Genomic DNA, 22,770 nt, shown 5'->3' on the forward strand with positions numbered 1-22,770 from the left:
AAAAAAAATTCCATTAGTTCGTGATTTTGTCCAAGGAATTTTGACATCTGATACTTCACTTCACTTCGGTTGCCTCACTCTTTCCTCAAGAAATAATGGAACGGGTATAGTATATGTATTGCTGTTGCAAACATGGGTTGCCTTGTGCTACTTTTTCACAATAAATTTTTAGAAAAACGTAGCAGAAATCGTAGCGAAGTTCTTAAAAACTGCGTACTGCCTTAAGCAAATTTGACTCAAGAAAATTTCTTAGCCATTTCTTGTACGTCATTTTATATATAGAGTTTTTACTTTTCTTTAGAACTGCATACTGGCCTTAAAAGGCATTAAGGCATTACACAATGCAATCGACTTCAAAATCGTGAATCAAAGATTTCCATCTTAAATGCAGACATACATAACTATTTTTCTAAATAATTTATTCCTTTCCTTTTTCGAGTGAAAATTGATACTTTTTTCAAACCAACGCAAAACTTGCAGTGATTTTCTAGCTAATGTTGACACGGGATCATTAATTAAGTCATATGAAGGGTGTAGGCGCCGAATTGAGGAAAATCGTAAGAAACTATGTATATCTGATAAAAATATGAAGACACGTACCTAGGTTATTTGAATAAATAAGTATTTATATGGTATAATATTTCTAGTTACTTTATTACAAGGCGCCTATATTAAAATGAAATGAAACAAATATTAAAACCTATCTGCAATACAACACTCCCCATTATATCTGATCAACACAATCAGATTACTTTAATGTAGTGCTTTGGTTATGTGATATTTATGTGTCAGTTAACATAACTCTCACATACCTACATATGAAATTCATATTATGAATATATGTACATACATATGTACGAGTATGTGCTGGTGAGAGGATATACATACATTACACCTGCATGTTTGTTATTTGTGTTCTTTCTTTTTATCGTGTTTTCTTTTTTACCGATATTTATCTATTGCACAGATTCGTCAAATTAGAAAGGCCACAATTTTTGCGTCGGGTGAAAGTACGCGTTTGCGTCGATTGAATTCATGCACTTGTCGATTCATTCAATCAGCTAACATGGTTCAATGCATTTAGATAGTTGTAAGTAATTACATGCATGTACTACTAAAACTTTTTTTTAACACACACAGCTGCATGTGTGAATTTATGTATACAACTACGTAATTAACTGCAAGTTATGTGGCTTAATTTGGCTTCATCGTCATACTCTAATTAAGATCGTTACAAATAGTTACTTTGATGAACACATTTATTGCTCAGCACATACATACATACACACATAAAATGTAATTTAAGTGCTCGTTTATGGTGTAACTAAGTATTTTGCTAATTATTGATAGTAGTGTTTCATAAAAACGTAGTAAATTAGAATACTTGGTGTGCTTGCATTGCGGCAGCCTAAGAACTAGTCAGGACCGTTTGGGAATTTCGAATTTGGTTCCAAATGTGCACACACACATTTCCAGTATCGAATTACAATAGGCAAAATTGCTTTCTGTTCGATGATATTAGGAAAAATTTTTATTATTTCAATAATTACGTATGTATGTGACCAGTGACACAATTGACTGTGCTCTAAGAATTAAAATTGATATAGGCAATAAGAAGAAGCAGATAAGAGAAGGCATATCAAAGACATATCGATTACACCAAAACATGATGGAACTGGTACACTGATGGCTCATTAACTCAAGAGAGTACCGGGATAGGTGTAGTTGGACTGAGTTTGTGTTACTCGCACACTATGGGTAAACATATGTCCATGTTAATTTTTTCCGCTGAAACATACGCTATCAAAAAAAAATTTGCGCTTTTTAATATCAAGCGAAACTACCGGAATCACAAAATTGCGATCCTGACTGACAGCCAAGTGGCTATCAAGTAACATCTAAACTGGTCATACAGTGCCTTGGTAAGCTGAATACTCTTAGTCTGACCAATTGAGGTTGGGTTCTTTGGATTTCGGGACGTATTAGTGTAGAAGGCTCCAAGACTGACTATAAACTTGCGAAGAAAGTAAGATCAACCACTTTCATGGGCCCGCAGCACTTCTGTCGCATAGGAAAGGGGCCACTTTCTGCCCTGACCTGGCTGGGGGAAGCGGTTCAAAGATATCGCTACAGGGTCAATCTACCTCTGCTGCTCACCCATAGTTTAGGTAATTATCAAAATAGATCTATTTTTGTTTTTAACGAAAGAAATGAAATCATTAACGCTGAAGCTGTAGCATGCATATAGGCGATAGATGTTAACATATACATAGCTGTGTCATACAGCAACAACTTGATTTATTTTGTTTCTATGTTAACGGGTGATTAATTATTTCGTTTCAAGGTTAATAATTGAATTTTGTTTCGTTAAATTAGCTCTGAAACGTAAGGAAATTATTTTGATAAGTTATATTTGCGCATCAACAAAACGAAATCGATTTATGTATATAGTTTGTTGAGCATCTCTGCTAAAAATATTCTCTTCGGCTATTTTGCTGACTAGGAGGTCACCACCACGTCCCGAATAGCGTGTGTTGAGATTGCTGCGGATGGATATATATATGTATGTAGAACCTGCTTGATTACCTACACTAGGACCAAGAAAGTCCACCGCGCACAAGCCTCTAAGTCATCCACTAACTACAACGGGAGAACTACATGAAGGTGGAGGAAGTCTCAGCGACCGCATCGAGAAGGGCTGTGATAGCAAAAGATCGGAAGATCATGTGCGTCATGGATGATAGCAATTAATAAGGTAGGATTCCTAGGGACTAATGGAAGTGAATACAACATATCTTGGCAAGAGTACCGCTACAAGTGAAGCAGGACACCCCATATCGCGCTCGTCATGAATACATGCCTGCTTGTGCCCCTGCTGCCGTAAGCTGCATGTGCTCGTCTGAAATTTGTTGAAACCAGATATATGAATTAACGACCTAACACGAGGGCCAAGAGTTTAACGCAGGCATACTCATGCGCAATTTTAGAGTGACCGCTAAGGAGCAAATGGATCGAGCCTTTCACTAAAAAAAGCTTTGACGTTTATGTAGTTAAATAGCAGCGACATCACGACGCTTCGCAATGCAAGTGAACTTAGCGTAATTCGTGGAAATTGAAAAGTAGCTCTTCATCGAGCATCTGATGAATGATTTCACTGGTCTACAAGGGTTTTGCGAATAAGACGGGACCTGGTGTTTCCGAACGGATTTTTCGTGCTGAACACGAATCTGGGGTCCAAAACTTCCCATCACGTCACGTTTTCGAGAAAAAAGGGGTTGAAACCCCTAAAAACAGCGTTTTTGGCCATTTTTGAAAAATTGTAGAGCTGAACCCTGACGTGCTACAAACTTTGTATATGTCAGAAATTAAAGGCTAAATCGTGCCCTTTCGAATGAGCCCTATGCCGAATTAATCGCATGCACCCTTAGATCAGGGGGTGTATTTGTGTCTAGGAGTCCAGGGAAAATTGATCGCAGAAAGAATTTCATCTTAAACGACCATATAAAATGAATGATGCTAAGGTCTTAACTACATTAAGAGTCGCTGATTACGAATCTGAAGTTAGATTTTAAAAATTCAAAATGGCGGATCCAATATGGCGGACTTAAAAATTTTTATTTAGCGAATTTCAGTTTATTTTTTATATCCACCATATTCGACCCGTCATCTTAAATTTTTAAAATCTAACTGCAGATTCGTAATCAGCGACTTTTAATATAGTTAAAACCTTGGCATTATTAATTTTCTATGATCGTTTAAGATTAAATTCTTTCTGTGATCAATTTTTCCTGCACCCCTAAACACAAATACACCCCCTGCTTTAAGGGTGCACGCGATCAATTCGGCATAGGGCTCATTCGAAAGGGCACGGTTTAGCCTTTAATTTCTGATATATGCAAAATTTGTACCACGTCAGGGTTCAGCTCTATAATTTTTCGAAAATGGCCAAAAACGCTGTTTTTAGGGGTTTCAACCCCTTTTTTCTCGAAAACGTGACGTGATGGGACATTTTTGACCCCGGATTCGTGTTCAGCACGAAAAATCCGTTCAGAAACACCAGGTCCCGTCTTATTCGCAGAAAAAAAGTTGAAATTTGTAGACCAGTGTTTTTAACCGACTTCCAAACAAGGAGGAAGTTAATAGTTCGTCGGAATATTTTTATTTTTTTTTTTGTTTTTATTTTTTATGTATGTTACCGCATAACTTTGGACCATGTCGATTTCGGATGTCGGAAAGGTAGTGTCTCAGAAATGGTCCCCTATTAATCTGGTTTAGATTCGATCATTGGATCATGCAAAAATTAACGGTAGTCCTAAATTTTTATATGAGAATTGAACTCGGTTTTGTTGTTTTCTTAAAAATTACTTGTTACAATTACACAATTCAAACACAGTTGTCACTTGTTATAAAAATAACCAACCAAAAGCTGAGGAAAAAACAAATTGAAAGAAAAGCCAAATTTGTTATCCAATTATCTATTACAAAGAGCAAAACTTATTACAAAAAACAAAAACTCAACAATTTTATTGAATTTGAGGCCAAGTTTTTTAACGAAAATTTGGTGAAAAAAAACAATAATTTCCATTTTGGTAGAAGTTATCAATCACATATTTACTTTTTATATGCGCATAGGGTTCTTCATCTAAGGTGATAAAGGGATATATTGCTTAAATTTGTCAGTTTTTCCGCATTCTTTCATTAACGCACGTTGGTAAATAATTGCATAAAACTGTTTATTACTTAACTTATCTGGCTGGTTACGTTTCATTCTTACCTCGCCTATTGTGCAAATTTGCTTTTTATGTGTTCGTAGCAAAATCTAGCACCTGGCAGTTTATCATGGTTGAATTTTGCTGAAATTTATACATTTATCCACCAAAGTTGGTAAAGTTGATAAAGTGATGAACTTTGTTTTCCATACAAATTTTGACAGTTCATTAATCAAAATGATAAATTGATCACATTTGATGATGACCCCTATTAAAAAATAGTAATTTGAAAAATTCATTTATTCATTTATGGCGTTCAGTATGCAATAATACTTTTTGCAAAGAAAAAATTGCTAATTTATAATTAAAGAAAAACCAAACTAGAGAAAAAACTACCAAACAACCAAATTAGAAAAACTAAAGAAATACATCCAATTTTGGTTGGAAACAACCAACTGTGGCAGTCGTGAATTCAAACAACATCAAGGATATCCCTTTCAAAAACAAAAACGTAAAAAGACCTTTGAAATTTTTATTCTTCAATGTCCCTTAAAAACATTGCGGAATTTTTTAAGAGAGTGAAGAGGAAAAGTTACTTCGTTATTCGATTAACCGTGCTATGAAACGCCAGATCATTGGGGAAATTCCAAGAACTTCTTCGCGGGTATAACACTTTCGTTAGGGTATTTAAGGTGGCAAATGACCATCAAACCATTATCTTAGCAGACAAATGTGCCAATGGAAATCGTGTTTACCACCTTTAAAATATGAAACATGTCACCAATAAAATATTAATTATAGTGTTTTTTAATGAAGTTTTTTTTTTTAATTCGTCTTTTACCATATGATGATACAAATAATTTTTTTTTTAATTCGGGTGTTTGGACCCCTGTTTCAGGTATTTAAAATTAAATATTTTGCTAAAAAAAACTACTTCTTCGCCCTTTTTTTGAACAAAGTCCCACTGTGAGTCGCACGGTGTGGTAATCTCTGTGCAACTTCTTACTGAAGTTCAGCTTAAAATCGGCGCATTAGGTAAATATTGATTAAAGCTTAAATGAAAACAAATTAACAGGGTATTCATACGAGTTTCGGAAAAGAAATTTTTCTGACTGGTTTGGGATACATTAATCTACTTACATACACACATAACATAATTCCTGATACTTCATCCGTAAGATAAAAAACTTCCTTAAGGACATGTTCATACTTTTCTACACATGTGGCGGCTACTAGCAAAACATAAAACGTAAAAACAACAAACACAAAATTCTGGGTAATAGTGTATCATCTTACAACATTCGAAAGTTGTGTAGAGGAAATTTCCAAACTTAAAGAGCCAAACTAAGTTGGTTGAACTCATTCGAGGCCTTAAAGTGGGCATAAATGGAAATATGTATGACTTAGGTTTTGCGGTTTTACATAATTCTTTAATCCATCTGCCGCAGGTAATGTTCGCCAAAGCACACGTGCCCCATTCGCGTATAGGGTTTTTTCAGTTAACTATTTTACCTTGTCTGTTATGTACATATTTCCTAAGAATCACAGCCACTTGGACATAAGACACCGCCCGCCAACTGATATCGGCTGATGAACGGAAGTTGCACAAACACTCTACGCCTGACTAAGCTCTAAGCACACAAAAAAAAAATTTAGTTAGTTGCAAGAAACTTAAGTTTTTACTTAAAGAGTTGAAGTGATTGTTGCGCGCCTGCTGGTCTGCTGCTGTCACTAGTGTCACGCAGCGACAGGTTTTGTTTTTTGTTTTTTTTTCTAAGCTAAAGTCTGCATTGTAAGTAGCTGTTTTTTAAACTTTGGCATTTTTTGCAATAATCAGTTTTTTCATATTTTTTTGTTAGCTTTTCTTTGAAGCCGACAGGAAGCCCCTCAGGTGCAGTTTGGTAAATCGTTGGCAGCCAGTTGACATTTTGCCCACAAAACATTACAACGCATTGAGCCGCAAAAAAAATAGCAGGGATAAAACTCAACAGTAATGCAAATAATGGAACATTCAAGCAAAACAAAAGAGGAAAAAACTGAAAAAAGGTGTTGTTGTGTGGTTTTGCAATTTGCACACGCATATTGAGATTTCCGTTGCAATTTTTTAATGAATGAAAATGTTTAAAGCTGTTTTCATACATATGTAAACATGTATGAGTAAAAAGCAATGCAGTGGTAAAAAATTTGCTGCTGTTACATATTTATGCATGTAAATTAGCAGACTTGTATGCAATGTACATATGTAAGTAATTGACCTTTACAAAATTAACCTGTTACTTACTTCTAAATTCACTGCATGGAAATTCATTGGTTTCGAAGTGGACTTTTCTATTAAATAAAAGCAAATTTTTGTGGCTCAGAGTCCCTCCATTTTGTGGACTTAACAATTTCTCTTTCTATATAGGTAAGTATGTCGCCATGGTAGCAACCAACATTGCCTTCGGCGTTCCATGTCTATTCAGGAGGTTTTCGACTATTTGTTGAGAGATTTTATGCCCCATGTCAGTCAAATGCAAATATTATACCTCTTTATATTTAAGTGATAAGAGTAAATCCCATAACCAATCCTAACATTGACTTTTGGATCCTCTGTGTATTAGAGATGCCAGATCGAAATAAAAAAATCAAATTATGAATAATCTCGATTTGAAATGAGAATAATCCATGCAGGAACAAATTGTCAAAAAATTATTCGATCTCCCAATGGCTGAATTGTATACGCTAAGTAATGGCACCGTCAGAATGGATCTAACTGACAGTTGAGTAGACTGTATGTGTTTGCATGGAGAGCGCCAGATTGCGAACACCTGCCAACAACCTGCCGGGATTTTAACAACGAGGTTTTTTCAAGTGACTCAGCGAAAATTTTGTTATATTAAGTATTTTTTTTTGTTAAGGTTCGTTATATCGAGGTTTCACCGTACCTACTATGAAATAATGTGCATAAGTTTGTCGAAGAACAAAAAGTAACGGAGTATTTACTACTTTTGCCGCGACTCGTAGTAACGAAACATCACCAGATAATTCAGTGTGAGTGGGTTTTCCTACAGCGAAATACATATGTATATAAATATTTACACATTCACGGCTCGTTACTGCCTTATCAGAGAGGGAATACCTATCATATGTTTCATATTACCTAAAAACTATTATTTATACAGTTTTCCATCCACGAAACTACTCGTCTGTATGTATGTATGTATATATCTGCCCCAATAATAAAAATGTTTATTAGATTTGCATGACAAAAGGCAATGAAGTAGTTGGGTGACAGCGCGACCGGCAGGCGGTCCAACGAAATATTAAGAGAATAATGGGACAGAAATTCATATACGAATACAAATCTATACATACTATGTAGGTATGTATATACTGGAGATGGGCACGGGACTAAATATTTAATACCAAACCCGCCGACCTCGAAATAAAATTTTTATCCCGACATCCCGACGTTTTTCAAGATTGTACCAGGGTCCCAGAAAAATGTAAAGGGATTTCAACATAATTTGAATAATAAAAAAGATAATGAAACATCAGGCATGTTCCGATTATTCCTTTTTTCTTTGCTGTTCGTTTTCGTCTCAATAAAACATAAAAAGCGATACAACGTTTTTAAGGATGATTTTCTGTATTTAGGAGGTCACGGGTTTTATCAGGAGCATGGGAAAAGGATTTTGGTACCATCCCGCCCGCAAAATTTGTAAAGACCTTCCCGATAACGTTCATCCCGGCCATTTTGAAATCAGTACCGTGGGTACCGCGGGTCCCGGAATCTCGTGCCCATCTCTAGTACATACATATATATACATATGTGTGTATATGTACATACATACATGTATGTATATACGGTAGCATTTGGGCATTTGGGCATTTGCTTCATTTATCGCTTAGTTTTAGATGTATTTTATTCGATTTTGTTACTCTCTTTTTGGGTAGGTTAGGGTCAGAAATTATGAGTTGACGCTGAAATTTATTACCACAGCGGGTAAAATTACATATTTCACCTGGATTACGTACGTGAGTGGGAACAATAAAAACACCAAACAAAAAATGAAAAAAAAAAATACTTCCAGTGGGACGCACAACATTTCAGTGACGTTATCAGAGAGTCATTAATATGTATGTAAATATGTACATGAAGATATGTACATCCATATGTTTGCAAGAACAAAAGGTGCTTTGGTTGAGCATAACAGTAAAAATTTAATACATACATAAATACAATCCCTTAGCGGCGATTGCAAGGCTGAACTGCAAATATTTGTTTTAATTTTTTTTTCAATTTTTGTTTTCTATATAAGTGACATTTCAATTGCGCCGCGTTAACGCCTATCTACTTGAACTCATGCTTAGCGCACGCCCATTTTTTTTTTAATTTTTCGTTCACAGTTCATTTTATATTTTTTGATGAAATTTAAAGCATGCAGAGCACGATTGTAGTTCGAAACAAGTAAGGACAGTGCTGTCTTCGCCTACCTCACTTCAACCTACCCTGCATTTTTCGTAAGTTTTTTGGTAGCTATAATTTATACTAAGTTCTGTATATAAAAGTGTTATGGGTATGGGTATGTACCAGCCGGCCTCGTATGCGCCAAATACTAATATTTAAATGAGTGGCAACCCTACTAAAAAAGGATTACTTCATATCCGGAGACCCTAGATACTCTTTCACTGGGTACCTAATTTTTTTAATCCAATGAACGGTGCGGATTTTATAATTTTAAAACAGGTGGCAACCCTACCCAAAACAAAAATATATTATAGCTAACCTAGGTGCGAAGCCCTTTCATTTGACAACTCATTTTTTGTAATCCAACGAACAGCCCACATTTAATACTTTTTGCACAGATGGTAACAATCTTCTCATTGCACATCTGAAGGAAAAGGCTTTTCTTTTCACACCTCATTTTATTAAGTTTAATGAACTGTGCAAATCTAATGTCATAAGCAAAATATGCATTCAGTGTAAGTAGTAATTTTTAAATAGATCGCAACCCCATTAAAAAAAAATAAAATCTTATTGCACATCCGATGACCACTCCTTTCACTGAGTACCTCATTTTTTAGCCCAACGAATGATATGTAAATATTTTATAATTTTCATAAAGGTGGCAACCCTACTAATCAAATAATACAGTATTAAATATGTAGAGGCCAAGCCCTTTCATTTTACACCTAATTTTTTTTTAATCCAATGACGGTGTGGATCTTATAATTTTTTAGACAGGTGGCAACCCAATAGAAATTTTAAGTATTAAAAATAATACCCCCACCGATACAGATAATATTAAAAGAAATCCCGACCAAATCTGTTCAGTAGTTTTCGAGATTAGCGGGGTCAAAAAATCTGGGCTTTGATTTATACTATGCAACGAAGAGGGATACCTTGAGACTCTTTTGTTAGTCGACTGTATATAATTAGTTAGTAAATAGTTATCGAAATCGCACGGTTTTAGCTATCCAAATGAAAGAATTTTAAAGTAAAACCTCATATCTGAACAGGTACTTGTATGGGAGCTATAGATTATATAAATCCGATCTTTGTCATTTTCACTGTAAACTTTGCTGATCCCGATATATATATAATTAAAATATGGCAAAAGTATACGCTCTTATCAAATTTCAGTCGGATAAATTTATCGACAGACAGACAGAGGACATGGCTAAATCAACTCAGCTCAGCGTTTTGATAATTTTGGAATACTTTTTCATGCATCTATATTGTTTTCTTCAAATACTTCGTGTTCATGAAAGGTATAAAAATTGTAAAATTAATTTCGATGCCACTTTAAGTTAATTTAAAATAATTTTCGTAAATGCCTATTTTGTGCACGCTTATGTTTTCGTACGGTTAGCAGCATTTCCAACGCTTTAATGGATGATACCAAAACGTGTGTTCCATACTAAAAGCTGTGGGAAAACTTTAAGCTGTTTGGTCATTAAATAATAGCTCAGTACAACTGCTTCAGTTTCATTTGTTTTCAGAGGGGAACAATGCTTTCCCTGGAACTGTTGCATTTAATAGTTTTTCTGTTTTGAATTTTGACATTAAACAATCATTCTAATATTTTTCCCTTTTATTTTTGAGCTGCTCACATTTTGTTGCTTATTTTGTATGCATAAATCATCAGTATGTACATAGTATGTTTCAAACGGTGTGCACTCGTTCGCTAATTGCATTTTTAGTGCGATCCATTACATTTTTCAATTTTTCTATTTTTTTTTGGTGAATATTGCATAAATGAATGCTTTCTTATTTCAGTTCGTTTAATTTTGATCTATGTATGTATCTGAATTTTAATGGTTGTATGTGCCGTCATTTCGTATGCCTATTGTTTTTGGTCATTGTACTCTTTAATTTGTTTGCTTTTCTTTTTCTGTTTGTAAGTGGATGGTTTGTGTTTCTGAGTCAATGGTCATAAAAACTCATTAGCCTAAAAACATTTTATGTATGTATTTGCTTATGCAATAATATTAATGATTGCAAACAATCAAACGGCGTTTAAGAATCATTAATTAGGCGTCTGAAAAGCTCTTAAATTACAACTATAATTGTGGTTATAAAGACATAGTGAAAATTGCATTGTGGCATAGTTAAGCAGTTATGTTGTATAACGTAAGCTTTGATGGCATATATAGAAAACGAAGTCGTATCATTTCTTGGGTATATTCTAAAAAAGGGATAAAATGATGTAGTTAAGTAAGTGCAAAAAATCTTGGAAAATATGTGAATTTTGCCAAAAATACAATCTCAAAAGGATAAAGTACGAACAAGAAAAAAAAAAACGAGAAGACTTGGGTATTGGCAACTCCCACGGGTAAAATTTCCGGATTAACGGCGGAGTTGATCTGATAGAAATTGTATCCGCCTTTCAGGGAAGTATTGCGGATTAAGAGAGCCGCGAAATTTATTTGAACTTTTTTTTTGCTCCTTAATTATTACTTTTATTTATTTTTTAATTAAATTTGAAGTGTAAATCATTTTTTAAAAGCGCTCGGAGTGAGGCACGAACCTGGGTGCTACTGAGTTGTAGTACACAGTTCTGGCCGACCACTCGACTATCGCGGATGCCAAACCCGTTTGCTTTGTTTATTTTTAGCCGTTTTCCCTTGAACCGAATTAATTTTGGGAACTAACTGCAGTTAATTCCCGAGATAATTCCGAATAAACGAGTTGATGTTACATTCGGCATTTTTAGTAAAGCTATTTTGTGCAGATGGGGCTTGTACTGGTTGTGATTTAGCATATAAAGTTCAACAAAACAAACCACTCCATAGCTCATTTTGCCTGCGATTTATCTACAGAGTAATTCCATCTAAATTTACAGTATATTAAATTGGCCACTGTGGTGTAGTGGTTAGCAGTGCGCGCTACCACTCCACAAAGCCAGAGTTCCAGCCCGGTTCAACCCAAAAAATAAAAAAAAAAAACAAAGTTTTTTTTCTAATAGCGGTCGCCCCTCGGCAGGCAATGGCAAACCTCCGAGAGTATTCCAGCCATGAAAATACAATCGCCATTCGGAGTCGGTGAAAAACTGTAGGTCCCTCCCCTTTGTGTGACAATATCAAGGCGCACGCCACAATTCGGAGGAGAAGCTTGGCCAAACACTAACGTATGTGTAAGCGCCAATATATTATTATTATTATTAAATTGTTTGTAAAACGTAGATAGAGTTCGGAAATTGCGATAATACTTGTATGGCCCTTATAGTTCTATTACGGCAAACCTTAGCGTGTTTTACATAGGAATATGTATTTTTAAGATTTGCATATACCTAATAAGTACCTTCCCAAATGGTTTAATTTCACAATCTTCGTCACTGGGAATAACTACAGAAGTTATTGGTGTTCAACGGTAGCTCGATCAAATGTAGCATTTGTGTTAAGCACCATGCTTAAACCAAGTCGATATCTGCATATATGTACAGTTTCAAGCTTTCTTAATATGTTCCAACAGACTGACAGACATGGAAAAACGCAAATATCACATTTCAACAGCTTTACTTATTCTACGAAAAAAAACAATATTCCATACTTTTTTTACCAAATTCGTATCTCCTTATAGAACTAGTAAAAGCCGTTGAACAGTTTTCCAAAATAAAATTGAAGGATTGGCTCATACTAAATCTCTTACCATTTAACGGTCGATTTGCTCCTGTAGTTTTGCCAGGAATTTCTTTCGAAGGCGGATTTTATCACTAAGTCTTATCGTAAGTTTCTGCTTTTGAAATCTTCTCTTCCCCTATAAGTTAAGATTGCTCGTAAGTTCGTTCCTTGCCTCTGTAAATGGCGAAAATTCTAATTCGGCTGCTGAAGATGCCATAATCTACGGAGGTTACTGCTGGGCATGCGCTCATATGGTTCAATTTACTGGACTAATTTCCTAATGGTGAGAGACAATTAGGGACACGATATCGAACCAAAAGTATCGACATGATACCCCTTTAAATTATCGCTCTACAAAAATCGGGTACCCATTAATATCGAATTAAAACTATTTCGTATCCAAAATATAGGTAATAAATTTAACCAAAATATTTCAGTTGCACTTTCTAATAAAGAATTACCTTCTTTAGCCTAAATAAACGGGTTCAAGTTAGTTCTTAGTGTCCCGCTTTTTTAAACCCAAATTGCAACTTTAAATTCTGGGAATGAAAGGGATATTTCTGCCAATTAAATGCTTCTTAATCGGCCTTTCAATGCCGACATAAAACATAACATTATCCTCAATTAAATGTAGGTAAATCGCTCCGAAAAAATTAGATGCTCGAGTTTAATGTTAAGTTTTGTGTCACACATGAGTGATGATATTATCTATTGCAAGTCACGAAATGAGTGCTCTAAATTCACATCAAAATGAAAGAAATTCAGAAAATTCTTTTTTTTTATGATACTGGGATCGAAATAATCGAAAGCAAAATGCATTGCTTTAAAAGTAGGGCTTTCGATGTCTGCTCGTTCATTCTCGAGCATCTCGATACCCGGGAAATCTAGCAATCGAGTTATCGAAACAATCTCGGGTATCGCCATTCTCGCGAGCAATGCGGAGTAGTTATCGAGGCATATCGGACGTATTAAAAACAAAATCAGAAAAAAATGTAGGTGTAAATGTTAAATATTCGATTGTCAAAAAAAAAAAATTTTTGTGCGTATAACTCACTGGGGCAGAATATACACATGGTTGATATTCTGGATAGAGACGAGTATTGCGCTTGAAAGAAATTCACCAGATCTGGGTTTAAATACCCTAAATTAAACACGCTGCCTTCAATTGATCATCGAGAAGCTCGCGAGTATAACGAGTTTTTTGATACACGAGAATCTCGTGAGAAAGCGATCCTCGCGAGAAATTTCTTCTCGAACAATCTCCGGAAATCGAAGGCTCTATTTAAAAGTGACGAATAAAAAATACTGGCATCGACAGACATTGTACACAAGCATCGATGTGATATCGTATTGTAAGTATCGAAAATTGTGTCCTTAGAGACAATTGGAGGTGTTTTTTGGTTTCCGCCCATACCGACTAGCGTGTTGGGATGGGGTTTTTTTTTTTTTAAATATGGGCTTCTATCCACTAATTAATTTTTTTACCTTGAATATTTTATATTTTTTGTTAAAATGTGGCATTTTAATTTTTTTTAATAAACTTTAGCAAGTTTATTAAAATTCTATTATCAATTATGCTTACAATTCACCGAAAACCACAAAGCTATTAAAATTAAGTACTTAAAAAGTAATTAAGAAACACTGAAATAATAAAAATGAATAGCATTAGTCAATAAAAGCGCAAAAAAATCTGACAAAAAACAAGTTGCAGTCAACAATTAAAATCCGCAACAAATTGATAAGCAGTTTACGGTGAATGCAAATTAATTAATTTTAATATTTATTTTTTTTCGTTTTTTGCATATTTTTGCTATGTCTGGTAGGCGCATATTTCTTAGCAAAAAATTGTATGAAAACACATAGTACATCACTGGAGACAGTGAGCAGCCCATCAACTTTAATTACTTATTGGCCAATAAAGTGAGCGAATATGTATATGTAGAAATTCGCACTATTATATAACTTTTGTTTGTATATAGCTTTTATGTATGTTTTTATTGTACATGCATATGCGTTCGCACTTTTGTTTGCCAATTTTGCAATGCTTGAATGCGTTAATGTAATTAGTTGATAACGCTTTAGGTTGTTTTAATTGCGAATTACGAATTAATTACAAACTGAAAGGGGAAATCGTATGTTTGCATTGAATCGTAAATTGAAAATTGTAAACTAGCGAAATCGGTCACTAGCAGTCTAACATATATAAATGTGCATGTGTGGTATGCCTATACGTACCCTGCAGAAAATCGATAACTAAGTGTTAACAGCAATTTTATATTTCTCGGCAGTTCTGTAGTCTCGTAAATAGTTTCAGAAAAGTGTAAGGATTCAACAGTTATTAAAGGAAAGTAAACGAGCTTTTCCCCTCTGCTTTTTTTGCACTTTGAAAGTTTTATTTTTAGAAGTGACTTTTGAATATTCTAGTGACAGGTAGCGCATAAAGGACACTTCCTATGACAGCTCTATGTTTAGTTCGTAACTTCGTTGCGGGAAGGTATAAATAATAATAGTTGAATAAAATAATTCGGATCTACTTTCGCTTTCCTGTGAAGACTTCATTGGTGTTACGTTCCACGGAACCGTGACATAAGTTCCATGGAAGATATGTCGAAAAAATTACGACAATCGATACATTTTGGAACCAGAAACACTGCTATTCAATGAAACGGGTATATGCCAACAACAATTACATGTACAGTCCAGTGTAAATTATTGTTGACGGAACAAATCAGCAACAGAAGAAGAGAGATGATGGCGAGGTGGCTAAGCACAATTAAGATTAAGATTGAGTTTAAGATTACGTTTAAAGTTTAGATTTACACTGTCATACATATGTAGGTTCGATAAATAAAGGGTGCTGGAAACTAAAGCATATTTTTAATAGTGAAATTAACCCTTTCAGGGCCGTTTTATCAAGTAACCTATAACTGTAAAGCTCATTTTATATTTAAAGATGACACAAAACCAATGTTGTTTACAATGTATGGTAGGGTAGGGTGGTCCTTAAAAAACAAATGAACGATTTTTTTCAGTCTCACCTCCTCAATAAGTAATACCACGGTCACAGATATCACATATCAATTTTGGTCCCGATTGGAGATGGTTAAGGCGTGTCGCACAGGGGGACAAAATACTCAAAAAATAAAAATAATTTTTTTTCTTCTAATACCCAAAACCGATACTACCATAGTCGAAGGTATCACATATAAGTTTTGGTCCCGATTTTAGTCGGTTAAGACGTTTTCATAGGGTAATCTGAATTTTGACCCCTGTGCGCTACGACACGCCTTAACCGACTCCAATCGCGGCCAAAATTTATATGAGATATCTTCGACTATAGCAGCATCGACGTAGGGGCTGAGGCTTAGGAAATCTGATGTAAGAATTTGCGTCCTACAAATCGGAGGAGAAGCTCGGCCAAACATTAACATATGTGTAAGAGCCAATCTATTATTATTTAGTAATTGATGGTTAGCAAATTTATCACCAGATTCGTGGATTAAAATTTTATTAATTTATTGCTGGCAAGATAAGTTTCTGGATGAAACTGTTCCACACACTTTCGATCAAAAAATTTGCCTGAAGCGCCCTGTATATGAGACGAACTAACAATCAGAAATGTTCATGCAATTTTTTACGCCATCAAGTCATCCAAATCACCTAACCGAATGAGTAATAACGCGAATTTTCTAATTAAGGTGCATTGTACAAAATATGCGTGTAAGTGTAATTATGCATGTGCCCAGCAGTGTTGCCATTTTAGCTGTTTTCCAGATAGATTTAGCTGTTTAGCTAGAAAAATTCCAATTTAGCTGCTAGATTTTTTTAGCATTATTCTGAAAATCGTTTAGCTCTTTTTAGATTTTTTCAAAATTTAGGAAAATCCAAATAAAAAATATTGTACGAATAAACATTTAATCTTCACAAAATTCTAAAAAGCGATAAACGCAGATTGGATGTATGTATGTATGTCTACCTATACTGTATGCACACTTAGCTCTGTTTTACGGGACAAATAATCGATTATTGCAATGCTATGTTCATCAGTAACATACTTTTGGCACAGTTTTCTGTTGGCGGCGGGATTGTTAAATATTTGCAAAAGTGAAGGAATATGAAAAGGAATGAGGGTATAAATTATCGAATTTAATAATTAACATTTACTATTAAATACATATTTCAGGAAAGTTGATATGCCTGCACTACAAGGGAGTGTTATCGAGGCAGACAATACAAGCTAAAGCAGTTCTACGGAAGAGCAGCCTCCGCCTAGAAATTTTTCCAATTGAGCAGTTGTCAAAAATCTGATTTTTTTTATTAAAAAACTGTATTGAAACTACCTTATTTTTTGTATCATGCAAATAACCTTTAATTTTTTATTGGATGTAAGAAATACGTTCCTATTTGCTGTTGGTTGTGAAAACACTAATAAAACATTTGAATATTGCCTTTACTTTTTTAGCTTATTTAAGTTTAAAAAAAATTTTATTTAGCTGTTTTTAGATCTTTTTCTTGTCCATTTAGCTGGATTTCAGAAAAAATTCTGGCAACACGGGTACTCATATGTAAAATACGTATGTATGTAGGCACATTAGGGTGGCCCAAAAACAGTAAAGTCGGAATTCGAATGCTCTCACCCACTTGAAAATCAATATTTTTCGATCGGAAAACCCTTGTTGCTTTCAGGAGACTTTCAATAATAATACCCAATTGTATTTTTAACCATTTTTTTATACTAACGATTTTTTATTGTTCCCCCTATTGCATTTTTCGGGATTTTTATGGATTTTTGGCGGACATATAAATTACAGTTGCAATGAAAAAATGGTTAACTAAACAAATGGGTATTATTATTGGGAATCTCCTGCAGATAAACAGAGTTTTCCGATAGAAAAATATTGAGTTTTAAGAATTCTATACCATTTCTACGAAAAGTTGTCTTTCTCCATATAAAATACATGGAAGAGTTTGGGCGCTTTGAGCAACCTCTTAATATTTTTTGATTTCAAAATAAAAAATAGGGGTATATTTTTTCGGTGTAGGGGGTAAGAGCATACAAATTCCGACTTTACTTTTTCACATGCATTTTGGACCACCTTAATGTACATACATACATATGTCGAGACACCCATGGGCCATGGCATGCAATTACAACTTGGCTAATTTGAGTTTTTAAAGGCTTTTACTTTTTATTACGAATATGATGGCATGCGTACATGCAAACGTAGATATACATCCATACGTAATTGATACTTATAGATACATATGTACATATGTGTACAAACTAGCACGTGCAAGTATGTAGATTCAAACTACAACTTTATGTATATGTAATTTTCTTTATAAAAGAATTAAGAAAACTAAAAATAAGTTTGGCAAGTTCGCCTCCTCCTCTTTACCATGAAACGCCTCTTTCATAAATTCACACCAGCTTGCAGATTTTGACATTGAAAACCGCTTACCACTATAATAACCTTTAATTTTATCAGCTACAAATTTTATTGACCTCTTTCTCATGAATATGTATGTACATACAATTTATGCAGATTATAACATACAACCATTTACGAATATATACATACATACATACTAACATATAGTTACCTTGCCAATATACAAGCATAAATTTTAGTTTTATTAAAAGCCGCATTTTGTTGTTAAAATAAAAGATAACATTCCGCACGCAACTCACCTCTTTGGGGATTTTTGGCTTGGCTTCGAAACAGCTGCCACTAAATTGTGTTTGCCAACTTGTTTAATTTAGCCCATACATGCATACTATCCACATATCTACATACATACATACATATTTGACGTAGTTTGAGGCTTATTTGGGAACTAGTTTCTGTTAATTAAGCGTATTGTCGTGCGTGCAAAGCGGCTATCAGCTATTTAATGCATTTAAATAGTTTTTCCGTCGGTGTTTTTTTGCCAAATTTATTCCATACAAATTTTAATGAGCTTCATTAGGCGTTGTTTGGTTATCAGTAGGTATGTTATAAGTGGAATTGTATGAATTGTATGAATTTAAAAATCAGGCAGGGTGAAGAAATGATACATTTGGGGTATTCACAAAGGTGCCGAATTTTTGTGCAAGGTACCATAAATTTCATGTTATGAATTTTCACTCTCTAAACATTTATTTCAACTTATAAAATTTACGACATTCATCAATACGACACTTACGACACCGTCGTGAATACCCCAATTTAGTATATTTTTGCTTTTTATTTGTTTGAGTTTCTTTGGCTTTGAAAGGTTTCGAAAATGTACGTATGTACATATTAAGTAACTTAAGTAGTTTAAGCAATTCAATATCAATACGCAAGTGGTTTGTAGTTTTTCATGATCTCTAGTCACAAAGAGTGAAATAGTCCTACTTTTGAACAGACCAATATGACAGTATTCGTTAACTCGGCTTAAAAAAAAAATACTATTACGTCAGTAATGGTAGGTGAGGGTTCTTTGTTATGTAAATCATTTCAAGAGTATTATCCAAACATGAAGCTAATATTTATATCTTTAAAAAAGGAACAAGTAAAAACATGCGAACCTTTATTGAGAAGTAGCCGAAGTTAAATCAACAGTTAGAGAGTGCCGAAGGTGAGCCAAGAAAGAGCCTCGAGAACTCTGCAGACACTCCAATAAAGAAATATTTAGGAATAGGATAGAGCAGCTAAGGCCAAGAAGGCACAAAAAGGAACCATATCTGATCCCTTTAAAGACCATTCACCACTTGGCTGAATCAAGTTTCAAAAAACGGGATATGAGGCACAAACTCCTTCCGACAGAAGGATATGTAAAGCAAGTATTGTGCAGCACTTAGGGGTATATCATTATCGTTGTGCAAAGGTGATATTTATTCCATGAAGAACTTGGACAAAGTGTAAAACCGATTAAAATTACTGTGAAACATATAGTATGTGGCTGCTTCCCAGACAAAGGTTAATCGGTCGAACAGCCTTGCACGAACTTGATGGGAGTATAATGACGTTTTCTTTTCTCGAAAAAAATGTCACATTTTTATATGGCAAAATTAGGAGGGTGGAACATTTTAAAGAAAGAGAACGCAATATGCATGTGAAGATACTGAGAAAGGAACACGAAAGCTTGACAGCCCTTGCGCAGGGCAGAATAAATGCAACATTATTTCGAGAAAAGAAAACGCTATAAGATAAGCGCTACATGATGAAGAATTTGGTATGTAGCCCTTCTAGATGTTAAAGGTCATTTTGATAATGCTAATTTGCAGTCCATTCATTTCAATCATAGGATTCGTTGGTTATGCTTTGGATCGACAATACATTGCCTAGAAAGAGTTTTAGTGGCTCCCGTAAAATGACTGAGACAAGGAAAACGGCTGTACGAAGTCTCTTCAAGACGAGGTTTCAACTAATCTGTTATGGAACTTTGTGCTAAACGAATTTCTGTTTCGAATTGCTTCGAAAGCCATTTCGAGGGCTGCTTCGGACACAGATTACCTAGTAATTCTGGTAGTAGGGGCATTTATCTAGTTATATGATCAATTAGCAACGTGGGCAGAAATTAACATTGTCTGGGTTAACCCATCTAGAAGTGAAGTAGCACTCCTTACGTAGCGATATGAGATGGACTATCCAACTCCATCGATCAATGACGAAAATCTTAAATTGCCGAAGAGTTGCCATCTGATCAACTTGCAAAGGTTATACCGAAAATTATTTATATTGGGGTGTTCGATTATTCGATTAGGACAGACTGTCTTGGGAATAAGAATACCCCAACCGATTAACCAGCCCGACGCTACAAATATTGGCTATTATAGAATCAATCAAAACCTTCGTAAACTCTCACCGCGAGGAGTTTAGTAAGCTGCTCCAACAGTAACAACCACAGTGTAAAGTTTTCGATCGGCTTTCTTTTATTTGTTAAATACCTTTCTGCAGTGGACAATTTTTCAGTATCCAGGTATAAAATTAATAAAAACTAGTATCGCCCCGTTGTCGAAATTCGACCACTTCACTTTTTTCACACACTTTTTCATTTTGCCTGGGAAGTTTTTTAGGTCCATCAGCACCTGTTAATCGTCAAGCTCACTTACATATATTGTTTGGTGGAGTAATATACATTTTACCGGAAAAACAAACAAAATGCGCACCTCCTCTTTGAAATACCTTTCGAACAAAAGAAGAATCATTCATTTCGGTTCCCCTACAGGGGGGAGGAATAGATTTGTATGAGGTTCGTTAGCGTATTAATATATAGTAGATGGTGAAACCAAAGCAGGCATTCATAGGCATATACGGAAATTGGAATAACTCGGCTCTGGAGCCACCTATCGGGTCCATTTTTTGCAGGTGTATTTCTATTGATGTTAGTAATAAGTATGTATTTTGAATTTGAAGCAAATCAGACCATAAATGAAGTTTTTCCGAATAACTCCACTCCTACTCCACCTACTGAAAAAACAAATAAAATGCGCACCTCCTCTTTGCAATACCTTTCGAACAAAAGAAGAATCATTCAAATTGGTTGAGAAACATAGCAGCAGCAGGGAGGAATAGATTTGTATGGGATTTCGTTAGCGTATTAATATATAGATTGCATGGTTAATTTTTCGATAAAGTAAATATTTAGATTGTGGTATATAAATTAAATAGGTGAGGAAATTGTAAAAATCCGGTTTAAAAAATTTGAAAAAAAAATTGCCGACAGAAATGACCAGAAGCATTGGATGGTTCGATGCAAATATGTTGTTCAATCTCTTTGGAACACAGTGCTATTATGGCAAATCAAGAAGCAGACGAGTTCTCGAAAAAGCGATCATTATTAGAAAGCATGTAAAAGATTAAAGGGGATCTCCTTTCTTGTTCTTAATTGAGTAAAAATAGCTACAGGAGCTACTAACAGCAGGTGGATATTATGCACGAGAATATTTCTTACGGTATTCAAAACTACATGAAATAAGTTTCCAATTGCACTTTCGTACCGTTTTTTAGGATCTTGCAGTTTACAGCGAATATTGTATTGCGTCTTTTTTTGCTGGACTTCAGGTTGATTGCGTCTACACTGATTTCTCAAGAGCTTTTGACAAAGTTTCGCATTCTTTATTGATACATATATAAGTTGGCTCGTATGGGCTTTTATTCAGTGTTTTTGTTTTAGATTGGATTAAATCCTATTTATTTAAAAGAAATTCTGTAGTAACTGATAATGGCATTTCTTAGGAACCCTTCTATGCCTCCTCTAAGGGCCCGCTTCTTTTGGTATTGTTTATAAATGATGACTTAAAAGGATTTTCGAAAATTAGGAACCCCAACGTTGCGCTTAACAACTATTGTACGTAAATCCTCGGCTTTCCTGAAACATCAAGAAGTGCTTTAAAGTTGCGTACACGAAAACTCATATTATCTTGCCGACGTCTTATAACATTTCTCATTCTTTATTACAAACTTTTAAAGATCTTGGCGTAATTATTTCGAGAAATTTAGCCATATTATTTCGAAATCTTACTCGGCTTGCGTTCATTCCAATTTGGAATATGCTGCTTTCATCCGAAGGCCAAGTCATAAAAATTATATAAATAGGATTACACGGCAACAAAAGGTTTTTCTTATATATGCCTTACGTTCATTGAGATTCGATGACCCAATTCCTACATATGAAATTGACTTTTTCTTTCTCTTAGAAGGTATTATTTTTAACATACCTTCGTAGTTCTTTACCTTTCTACTCCACTTGTTCGAGCCTTAAATGAATTTAATTTAATCTCGAGTTCTATCCAACTTGATTTTTCATCTTTGAAAAGTGTTTTTTCCACATATTCTATATATTTTATTTTTATTTTAGATGTTTCAGTATCTTAGCTATTAATTATGTTAACTTGTAAATAGCCTATAAGAAACCTTTGTTCATAAACTATAAATAAATAAATAAATAAATATGCTTATATTTACCAATCTCTAAACCTGCTTCT

At 34.6% G+C, this 22,770-nt stretch overlaps 1 protein-coding gene across 1 annotated transcript in view; it reads right to left on the reverse strand.

Annotated features, from left to right (window-relative positions):
- Positions 1 to 22,770, reverse strand: part of LOC118742456 — a 207,426-nt gene that overhangs the window by 99,816 nt on the left and 84,840 nt on the right. The window lies entirely within an intron of this gene.

This window comes from Rhagoletis pomonella, unplaced genomic scaffold (assembly GCF_013731165.1).
Source record: "Rhagoletis pomonella isolate Grant_MI unplaced genomic scaffold, Rhpom_1.0 Rhpom_scaffold_00007, whole genome shotgun sequence".
Classification (NCBI taxonomy): domain Eukaryota; kingdom Metazoa; phylum Arthropoda; class Insecta; order Diptera; family Tephritidae; genus Rhagoletis; species Rhagoletis pomonella.